The sequence below is a fragment of the Anguilla anguilla genome, chromosome 15 (assembly GCF_013347855.1).
Source record: "Anguilla anguilla isolate fAngAng1 chromosome 15, fAngAng1.pri, whole genome shotgun sequence".
In the NCBI taxonomy this organism is placed as follows: domain Eukaryota; kingdom Metazoa; phylum Chordata; class Actinopteri; order Anguilliformes; family Anguillidae; genus Anguilla; species Anguilla anguilla.
In genome coordinates, this window is record NC_049215.1 from 33390305 (window position 1) to 33402592 (window position 12288).

Sequence of the window (12288 nt, forward strand, 5' to 3'; positions counted from 1 at the left end):
CCGGACCCATTTTTGAATTAAAAATAATAATAAATAATAAAATAATCTCAGACAACTGAGACAAGGCGCAGCCATCTTCTCTGTTGCAACCTGAAACTAATGCAACAGAGAAGATGAAACTCTCTCACTCACAAATATTTTATGACGGCTAATTAGTTGGCAAAAATGCCATGTTTTGTGGCTATAACATGACATTATTGTACTCATGAAAGACATTTGCTAACTATTTGAACAAAATATGTGGTTACTTGATTTGCATCAACAATTTAATTATTAATATGGAAAATGATATTGTTCACAGCTGTTAGTTGTACAATAAGCAGCACAAACTTCTGAATATTATTCTTAGTGGATCTATCCCTTTTATTATTTTTGTCTGTGTGTGTGTGAAATATATTGCAGATAGAATACATTTCATTGCAGAACCAGAGAGTGATTTCATTTTTTGGCCACATTTATCAAAACAAATATCAAACTCTACCTTACATTGTTAGCTCTACCCTGTCATATGTTATGTATGAAATGATTCATTTGCATTCATCACATAATGATTTTTTCATGAAATATTCATAACTGGTTGGATTAAAAAGTGGACGACTGAACTACAAAGCATGTACCCAAGGGAACAGTGCCATTTTCTAAGGGTGAGGGGAAAGTTTTTATTGGTTCAGTAAAGTCTGACATTAAATAAATACCTTGGAGGCCTTGGGTTTTATATTATATTATTTCTGGTTGGACATATTAAATCGTGATGTAAAATGCATGACGGATCTCTTTGCCTGAATGCCAGTCATCTCAAAACCAAGCCAGGCAGTAGAAAATCTCTCTCTCTCTCCCTCCCTCCCTCCCTCCCTCCCTCCCTCCCTCCCTCCCTCTCTCACTCTCTCTCTCTCCAACTCTATTCTCTCTATTTCTCAAATTGGACACTGTAATGCAGACTGTGCACTGCAATGTTTTATATAATGGGCTATTGTGCTGGTGGATTGTCATGGAAATTACTGTGGGGGTTGGATTCTTTTTTTTTTCTCTTCTTTTTTTTTTTTAAACCTTTTTTGGGTACCCTACTTTCCTGTGGTTTCCTGCCTGTCATGCAGGCCAAGTTTGTGAAGTGTTGACTCATGGACATTTTTTCCCATGTCAGCTGTCACGTTGTATAGCTCTTTCTTTACCCCCCCCCCCCCCCCCCCCCCCCCTTTTCTTTTCAGTATAGCTTTACATTGGACAATGGGAAGTCCTGATCTGAACAGTCAGTGTCCATGTAGCAAGACAGACCTGTCCTCTTCCTAATGATGCACTTCCTTATTTAGAGACTATGAACTGTTGTTACACCCTCCTTCAGTGCCTTTTTATCGCTGATTGAATCCCTGCATAAAATAGTTCCTATTATTCTATGCATGTAACTACAACAATATTATTTTTTGAGGTTTATAGTGAGTACATACACTGCGCGCAAACGCACGCACACAGGGGTACACATGTACACCTGCACGCACATGTACCCACACACACACACACACACACACACAAGCCTGTGAGGCCCACTAAGCCAGGCTGACATTGAATACAAATACACAAATGGGCCATTGCCACAACAGCCATGCCAACAGATTCCTGGCTCTTGGTGCTCATTGGCTGTCTCCCCAACCCTTACGGGCACCGAGGAACATCATTTGGCTGAAGCGAGATGTGCAGCACCTGTTTGGAGTAAAACATTATTGAGAAACATAGAGAAGTACTAGAGTGCCACTGACTATGGGAGTGCCTTACTTAAACATCTGTGTGACAAATCCTGCTAAGACGCTGGTGCGCTCATGTCTTTTTACAGCCCGATGGTTTCAGGGCCAGCGACTGGCATAAACGCCCCATGCAGTCTTTTCGGACCACAACCACTCATGTGACACACAACTCAAGTTTAAAGGCCTTTTTTTCATGTATTTTTGGAAAGTCATTTTAATTATTGCAAAGTTGTACATTTTCATTTGAAGGTTGATCGTTGATCCAATAGTTTGCTCTGCCTATCAAAAGATTCCACAATTTAACTTGACATCTTTGAAAATAATTACCAAATGAAATGAAATATATTTCACGTAAGTTACACAAGTGAGGCGTTTTAACTGTTGATGCACTTGTGTTAGGTATTCAGAATGCCGGACGTCCAACAAGGGTGTTGACGGTTATAACTGCTGGGTTTGGAAAATGAAGCATATTTCAGTTAATAATTCCCTTGCCGACATGTTCTTGCGTCGATTTCCCAGTCTGCAATTGGTTCCCCAAGTTCAGTCCCGTTTAGGGCCACCAGAATCCTAAAACCGACTCTGTGTGGTTCAGTCCTGACTGAGGCCAGCAGCTCCGAAGCACAACATAACTGGCTGTAACTGCACCTAGAGTGGGATGGCTACAGCCTGTGGAACTGTGCTAAATCTTACACCAGCAGGTCCCCTAGTGCAGGGAGGCTGCACCAATACTAAAAGGGGATTATAATTTGAACATAATGCAAATACATAAATGAAAAAAAAAAAAATTCTTGCTGCCTTTTTCTTTTAACAGACAAGGCTCCTTTTATTCAGGCTGTCAGATATCACCTGTCTTTCCAGGGGAATGACTGCATGTTAACATGACAGCCTTCCAGACCCGTCCCTCGAAGGGCGTACGGAGGTACACCATGGCGTAGAGCGGCGGGTCGGAGAACAGAAGGGAATGGGTCCGGCTTCGTCTCCGAGGTGTCAAACTGTCAGCGAATTTACTGCCAATCACGAGGAAGTCTGTGCCACACGTCAATCAAAAATCTGTGCAAAAACGTCAAAGGTGTGGTATGTTTCCTGAGAAGGCTCTGTCACCAAAAAGAGTGCCCTTTATAAGTTTTGTGTGTCTGAAAGACCAAAATCTACTGTACTGAGACTTACTTTGGGATCGTTAGGGTCGGTAGCTCCAAGGTACACAGTAGCAAGAAACCAAACCCCACCATGACAGGCCTTAAATGTCAGGAGTCAAGACTTGAATTTTAGGAGCGGAGGAAGCCAATGAAAAATGAGCTAAAACTGGCAATGTTTGCTGAAAGTTTCAGTCTTTTTCAAATCCTAGCAAGGTTTTTTGAAATCCAGAAATAGGTCATTAAAATAATAAAAGTGTCTGAGAAGCATTTGCACCTGACTGTGAAACCGGAGCCAATATCCAGGCTAAGACTTTAAAATATTAAAGATCATATTTGAGTGAAAACATACACCTACTGTATGACGTACACAATAAAGACCCTATTTAAAAAAAGATATCAGTGTCCTCTGGTTGTTATGAAAATACATCAGCCAGGGTAGTATGAATTGGTTATGGAATAATTTGCATAACCAAATTCTACTTCCCAATGTTTGTCAGGGACTAGTGACACAATGGCCCGGATTCAAATGCAATCCATTCAATGGCGGAATAAATCTGATTCACTGAGGCTGCTGCGTTCTGACCAATGGAATTCTGGGACACTGGGGGTGTAGGCCAAACAGTCTACTGTGCCCATTTTTAATATGTGCCCTTACACATATTAAAAATGGGCAAAATTCAAGTATTTCAGTATAAAAATGTAAAATGCGATAAAAATGCATTTAAAAAAAATGAATAATTCATCCCCCAAACCTATAATTTAGCCCCAAAATGAGCCACTATGTTGATAGAAAAAATAAAATAGCAGCGTGCTGTTTTTTTCGCATGCGGGATTTCCATGGCAACGCGACATTTGACGGCGGTGTGCTTTTCAAGGGGGAATAGGGAACGAGCGCCAGGGAGCGAATGGCTCGTGCCACTATGGGGCCGGGGCGTAAGCGATAAAAAACAGCGAGGCGGAGCCCAGACACACGAGGTGCGCGTAATGAAACCCGCAAGGCAAATCAGGGAGTATTAAAGCCTCCAAGAGAGAAACACAATTGGCCGGCGTCACGTTCATTTCCAGTTAAGTCAGCAAATGGACTGGTAAATGGTAAATGGACTGCATTTATATAGCGCTTTTATCCAAAGCGCTTTACAATTGATGCCTCTCGTTCACCAGAGCAGTTAGGGGTTAGGTGTCTTGCTCAAGGACACTTCGACACGCCCAGGGCGGGGATCGAACCGGCAACCCTCCGACTGCCAGACAACCGCTCTTACCTCCTGAGCTATGTCGCCCCCAATGCACACTCAGCAAACAGTGAAGTTGAGGAAAAGGTCGAGCGCACAAGTGCCGTGCCACTTCGATTCGGCGAGTGAGCGCGAGAGCGCTGGTGATGAAACCACGGTGTGTAATTAGCGCTCTGTTTGCTCTTTGTCCGCCCCGCAAACAAATGACAACAAACTCTGCGCAGATGTGGCACACACCCCTTGAACGTGGGGGGAGAAAAGGAAGAGACGTTCTACGGAAGTGAATCTCCCGCCACGGCTGTAATGCAGATGCCGTCGTGCTAGGCAGCACACTTCTTTAGAATGTCAAACCTTTAGTATCTTCAAAATGTATTTTTATTTTTTTTTAACCGCCAGCATCTGAGCGAGTGAGTGTAAGTTGTAAGTCTGTGTGTGTGTGTGTGTGTGTATGTGTGTGCAGGTGTGAGTGTGCATTCTGGATGTTATTTTCCTCAGACAAGGTTTCTCTCAAATAAGAGCCAGACCAAGAGAGAGAGTGTCTGTTTGGGGGGGTTCCTGAAGAAAGTCCTGGAGGAGAGAGAGCTTCTTTTGGGAATACTTGACTGGCCTTCATTAATCTCATACACTCTCCTCTCCCTCTTTTTAAATATTGATTCCATTTGCATGCTAATCAGAATAGCAAAGCAATCTGCTGTCAGAGCTAGGCCAGCACTGAAAAAAAAAACATCACACTTGGCCTGACGGCAGTGGAATATTAACAATATTATAATCACTGATATTAACCCAAAATGCACCTGCTATGCTTTAGATAAAATACACAATGAGAGGTTTTGCAGGATGAGATTTAAAAAAAAAAAAAAAAAAAAGTTCATATGACTGCCAAAGATTTTTTTTTATATGTTCTCAAAGATTATTTTAAATATTAATATGCCAGGCTGTACAATATGACAGGTTGTGACGGCCTCTGTTTTCCCACAGCCTCTTCCTTTCTCATTTGTAAACCTTTTCTCTGTCTCGCAGGGAGTTGCGGACCTCCATGCATTTTTAATGAAGCATGTATTTTTAATGAAAGTACCAGGGCTATTGTTCAGGACCATGGACAGCCACTGCTTTAGCACACCATTCACAAAGTAACAAGGAGAGGAACTGCACTGGTACCGGAACTACCTAAAGTGCCCAACTGCATTTTCAGGACCACGGACAGAGCGCACACAGTGGCTGAGGGGTTGTGGAGTAAAACTGTACTAATATGAGACACTGTTCACTAGAGTGAGAAAGGAGAGGACACATGAATAACCCTTCTGTTTTTAATCACCTGTTCGCCTTTATCACCTGTTTCTTTTAAGGTAGTATCACTTGTAACACCACACCTGTGCCCAAAGGCCTTTCCATTGAGTTATAGTCAACCTATTAGTTGTTTTACAAGATAACACAAAGTATCACAAAGAATGATTAAGTTTATACAATGCAAATACAAAAATGCAGCGTGTTTTTAGCTGTGGTGTGCAATCTGCATTGCTACGCAAGAGCTCCATCCTATTTCAGGCACTATTATTATTTCAGGCAGCAGTAAATATGTCCGGAGTTCCATTTTACTTCGAGGGACTCTCAGTGACCTTTGCCCCGTGCACACAGTGCATCATCTTTAAACTATTCCTGAGCTCCGGCATCTTCTCATCGCAAACAACAACGCAGACGCAAACTCTATATTACTCATACGCATCTGCAAATATTCTTTATTAGACTGAGGACTGAGTGGCAGAATATATTTTCCATAACTGAATATATAATATTATTTATGCTCATTGTGTATGAATGCTTCCGTCTGGTTTTGCACAGCACTCTGGGTACGATTTCGAGCTGCCCTCCCGAGATTTTCACGCACGCCAGTTTTTAGAGATTTAAGAGAATGGTGCGATAAACAAAAACATCCAGAGAGGGGCATGCTCTGTGGACAGGCACCTCATTAACGAGACACGTCAGAGGACCATGGGCAGACTTGTTGGCGACAGTGTAGCACAGTGGGTAAGGAGCTGGTCTTGTAACAAGCTCCTTACCCATAGGTTCGAGTCCTGGGTAGAACACTGCCTTTGTACCCTTGAGCAAGGTACCTGACTTAACCTGAATTGCTTCAGTATATATCCAGCTGTATAACTGGATACAATGTAAAATGCTGTGTAAAGGTTGTGTAAGTTGCTCTGGATAAGAGCCTGCTAAATGTAATGTAATGTAAAGCTAACACAAATGCCACAACTGCTCTGCTGTTTGCAGTAGTGCCGAGCAGAGCCATGGAGTGGATGTGCTACAGCAGCTACAGTAGACCACGCTGGGTTCCACACCTGTCCCCTAAGAACAGCAAGATGAGGCAACGGTGAGCACCAAAACTGGACCACTGAGCATTAGTAAAACTTTGCCTGGTCTGACAAATCGGGTCCAAATGGGCCTCTCAAACTGGACTCAGCTGTGAAAAGAGGCAGCGGTGATGTCGTTGCATGAGTTCAGGGGGGAGCATGTGCTTGCCTGCGCTCCCCTAAATTTATAGGATTTCAGCGATGAGCGAATGAGCAGCTGGTGAATAGGACTGGGGAAGAAAAAGGCTTTTTAAAAATCACAAGTTAAATTTGAGCTACATTACATTACATTAGAGGCATTTAGCAGACGCTCTTATCCAGAGCGACTTACACAACTTTTTACATAGCATTTTACATTGTATCCATTTATACAGCTGGATATATACTGAAGCAATGCAGGTTAAGTACCTTGCTCAAGGGTACAACGGCAGTGTCCTTACCCGGGAATCGAACCTGCGACCTTTTGGTTACAAGCCCAGTTCCTTACCCACTGTGCTACACTCCGTCCTCGCTGTGCTGGGTGTCCTGGCTCACCTGGGGGGTGGGGGGTTGGGGGTTGGGGGGGGGGGGGGGGGGGGGGGGGGGGGGGGGGGGGGGGGGGGGGGGGGGTTGGGGAGTTGAAGGGACACTATAGGATTAAAAAATAAAGAATATTATACACAACTAAACAGAAATGGAGGATTTGCATAATCTTGCATTTCAGCCTGCATATAAAGCCATTTTGATTGTTTTTTTTTTGGCATTCATTATTAAAACAAATTATATTAATCACACTTGAAGAGTGTGAAGAATGAATTTATATAAAATAACCAACGCATTTGGATCTTTTTTCTGGAGTGATTTGTATGCAGATTAAATCCATAAATATTATTTTTTTTCCCTTCAGAGGTGTCTTTCTGAATATAAACAATTCTGTTTTTTGTGAGTATGCAAAGCAACTACATGCTAAGAATGTGTCACAAGAATTATGTTGGCGTATCAAGGTGCCGTGTTTGGGAAAAAAATTACTGTCAACAGGGATGCAGGTTTAATAATCATTTGAATGCACAGAATGATCGAGGAGGATGTATGCGAATGGTTGGTCTCAGGCTTATGCATTGCAATGTTGATTTTGAACCTTATAAAAATTGCAATAGTAAAAAAAAAAGGTGCAATATCTATGCAAATGCATAACTTTAAACATTTTAACCCTTCCCCATCTCGCTGCCTCATATCCTCCATTAATAGAAAGCCTGTGATTCCTCACCTGGAATAAAATTTGGCACCTGACACAGTAACAATGAAACTCCGTAGACCACATCAAACATGCCAATTGCGCTGGCTTCTGCAGACATGTCACTTAGCAACCAGTGAGAGGGGCCAATAACGTTGGGAAAATGACAATTATTGCTTTTATTGCTGCTACAACTAAAGCTGATGATTCTTCCACTACTACCCCTAGTTCAATTACTACTCTACTGAAGCTAAAGCAATGTTACTACATTCCGACCAGGAAGCCACTACTAATGAATACTACGACTGCTGCTACTACAATACAGGTAAATGGTTTATATGATCTCATGCTTACATGTTTGTCTCTGGCAAACGGAATCTAGCAAGGAGGAGATCCATCCCAAGTCCTGACACTCAACAAATTATTGTGCATTAATGTAGCCGTCTACAGTTACGCCTCGTTAATGTGCAGTTTCAATTTGTTTTTAAAACAACAAGCGTGCCACATGTGACATAACTGAATCTGAGTTTTGAAAAAAGATTCAGCCTTCATGCCCTGGTCTTTGAGGGCATGAGGTTTTTGAATAAGATTCAGCCCAGTGGCTGTCTCTGCAAGGACTGCAAGCACCCCCCCCCCCCCCCCCCCCCACTCCATTTTGAATAAGTGCCTGATGTGCTGGCGGTTGGATCCAAGCTTCTGTTATAAGGTAAGCCCTGATCAAAGTGATATGATGAATAGGAACATGCTGATCCGCAGTTTCATGCCTGTTTTTGTCCTCACACATTAGTATGGACATCCTTAATCCGCGAGATTGCCCGGTGTTCTTTGACTAAGCTCCCTGATGACATTGAGCCATCTTAGTCATTGAAGCTTTCTACAAAGCATGACTGAATCAGTACGCTTTCAAAGTCAAGATTGTGTCACACGTAGGGCTGTAGCTAAGGCAACCAACTCATCATCTTGCATGTACATCTGCCTCAACACGAGCCGTCTATAGTCTCTTTGTCAAGCCATGTTCCAATAGTTGTCCCATCTGTACCACCATAGTTTTCCACAGTAAATTGATTAAGTAATTACCATTAATTGAGCATGGATGATGACTGACAGTGATGTTTACAATTGATATTCAGTCTGAATACTCAGGACCATGGACATGCAGCAGTATTGAAAAATGTTGCATAAGGAGGTTAAATTTTAATCAGAAGCATGGTTATCTTACAAATTAGAGTAGGTATGTAACATTTTCATAGAAAGTTAAGTAGGCTAAATAAATTACAAGGAAAAAAATATTAGATTTCAGCCGATTAGAATATTAAAACTTGTAAATGCAAAGAAATATAGTCATATAGACTGTTTAAATGTAAATGTGAAGTTGATATTAAACTGCAAATTAAATTTGATCATAGAGATTTGTTGAACAGTTGTCTTTGACGGGCAATGCTTGGTGAAAACATTTCCAAGTGAGGAGACATTTATTTCTGCGCTGAAAGAGTGGGCTATGCTTTGCCTTTTATGTAAGTATCTGAAATATATATGTATTCAGCTGTATTCCAGATGCAGCTGAATAAATATGTTCTTGTACAAATAATTTGTAATTGCTCAGTTTAGATCTGCACTTTTCACTGATACCTAGTGCTGAGTCTAGTGGCATGGTTGTCATGTGGAGTCTGATGACTTGAGATCAAAATTTCTGACAATGAAACTGGTGAGCTGATTGACAGAAACGTGACTTGATACTGATACGTCTGATGCCCCTGCCAGCTCATGTTGAGAGATTGTATTCACAAAAATAGAACTTTGAAAAAAATTTGACTACGCTCAGATATGCAATAATAGAAATAATCAGGAAGGGGCGAATCCTTTTTTTTTTCTTCCTACGTACACTATGCATATACACACACACATTTGTACATTTCTTTACATCTACACTCATATACACATACATGATACTGGGAGAACATTGAGGATGAGGAGAACAGGTGTGTCTACAGGCAGACCTGAGGCACCTGAGGACAGGTAAGGCACGTGCAGCTGATTTCCAGCTTGCTGAGTCTTTATGGTAATTTTAGGCATTATATTGGATCGGACCCCATTCTGGGACATTGGTGCATGAAATATGGAGCAGGCAGCATATCTTAGAAGAATTCAGATATGATTAGCATTAGCGGTGAGAGCTGCCACAGGGAACGACAGGGAGGCAAACAAGAGTGCAGCTCAGGTAACAACTCCCTTAGAATCCCCCCCCCCCCCCCCCCCCACCAGTAAAAACTCCCTTAGAATCCAGGATTTCTCCCAACCTTACAATTACAATCACATGTGAATGTTGAATCTGTGATAAATTTCAAATAGCCACATTTGTGTTCCAGGTCGCAAATTCATACTGAGTTGGTTGCAGTGTGTCTGAAAGCACCAACAAATAGCTGCTCGGTGAACATTAAGCCATTTATATCGCAATGACAAAAGCAACATTTCATTAAATTTCAAAATGATACACACTGATCCTTCTTGACAGGCGAGTAGATTAGGGTTTGGAATGAAGGTTTTTTTTTTTACTTTGACCGTTTCCTGCTCCGCACACTTGTGCATATTAAGACCGACTTGAACGAGTTCTTGCGGCGCAGCGTCGTGAACATCTGCCGATTCCACCCCTCCGTCGCGCGCGCCCGACTCCCTTCTCGCTCCCCACAGCTGTGCGGAACAGAACAGTGGCCGCCCGTCTGATATAAAAAAAAAAAAAACGATTGCTCAATCTCCGGAACAAATCCCCTAAATGTCAAACCGCTGAAAGGTCCTTTAATGACGGGATTAGCTTCCTCACTGATGGCTGAGTAGAGGCTGAAAAGACGCAAAGCTGCCAGGGCAATCACTGCCAGAGATTTCCTGATTTTTGAAAATGCTTTTGAATACGCCGGCAGTTTACTGGTCATCGCAGCTGTTCCATATCCCATACAAGCCTGCATTTTCAGAAACACGGATAAAATGCTGATATTTAACATTTAACATTCTGGTTAATGGCCATTCAGTTTGTATCAACTCAGCTAACTGCTTCATGAATATAGACAGTTTACAATGTGAGCGCAGTTGAACGTCATTTTAGAAGGAATTGTTACTGATTCAGTTTTCAGTAGAGAAACAACCTAAGCAAGATGGCTTATTGGAACAGATTATTAAGGTCAGTCTTGATGATTTCTTTGAGTGTGAGGTTTGCATGTTGGTAGCTATAGAAAATATTGTCCATCCAAGGTTTAAAAAAAAAAAAATTACATTCTCATCATGGCATCCCAGCTCTTCGTTTCTAGAGAGATGTGCTTATGCGCGAGGTCTTCCTTTTTGGGGAAACATCAGAATCTAATAGCTCACACACCATGCCTGTAACATAGAAACTGTTTCAATGCTAGCACAGTACAGCCACCGTAAAATAGTAAGGACAAGCATACCTCATCCTTAATCATGAAGAGAGAATCGGCCACTAAAATAAACGTAGTGCACATGTTCTACTATGTGCCCAGTAAGCCCTATTCAAAGGCTTGGCAGCATGGGAACTGTTAATAACAGTGCTATTGCCCATGGCAGCCTCTTATTCAAAACACACTGTGACCGGGTTAGACTTATTGGTGTCATGATAAGCAAACTCAAAAAAATAAAATAAAATAAATAAATAAAATCAATGCACTCTTTCTGCAAAAGTAAACAGTAATTCAATATTACAGAAATATTTTTGCCTTTTCACACGCATATATTCTCCCAAATTTCTCTAGTTGTAATGAATTTGACTCCTTGACCTTTCCATTAAGCCCACTATAATGGAGGCAGTGCAGGAAACTCCAAAGCTACAGACCCAATCAAGCTTCTTTCTCTCAAAGTGTAGAAATATTATATTGCTCATTTGAAGTGGATTGGAAGGGGGTTGGGAGTTTTAAAAATAACTGAAAGTACACGCCTTTGACTCGGCTTTTTAACATGGGATTTCAGTTTGCATTCCAGCTGTCACTGGGCGGCAGTGTGGTGTAATGGGTAAGGAGCTCGTCTTGTTACCTGAAGGTCACAGGTTCGATTCCCGGGTAAGACCACTGTCTTTGTACCCTTGAGCAAGGTACTTAACTTGCATTTTGCTTCAGTATATATCCAGCTGCATAAATGGATGCAATGTAAAGGCTATGAAAAAAAAAAAAAAAAGTTGTGTAAGTCGCTCTGGATAAGAGCGTCTGCTATATGCACGGAAATAAACAAAAGGTCTAAACAAGGTTAAAAAAGAAAAAGTGCTCTCAGTGGCCTCCTCTTCAGCTTGTCTGAAATGTATTTCCAATATAAGTATGGGGGACGCTCAATTGAACCGGTTACATTCAAATATATCGCTGCAGTTCCAGGAGGGAGAATCGTTCGCTAGAGACCTTGTCATTCATCATAAATGTCCAGACACACATTCACAATCTATCTACGCGCCCGAATAAGTTGTCATTTAAAGTTATGTTGTGTTTCACCGGAGGGTCTGACACCATTACGTTTCCACACTGATCACAGCTCTTACGTTTACCACAGGGGCGCTGCAACGCTGCCCTTTCTGCCTGTTCAGATTCCGAACTTTGATCAGAACCATTGTTTTCCTTTGCACACCTTCCTTCA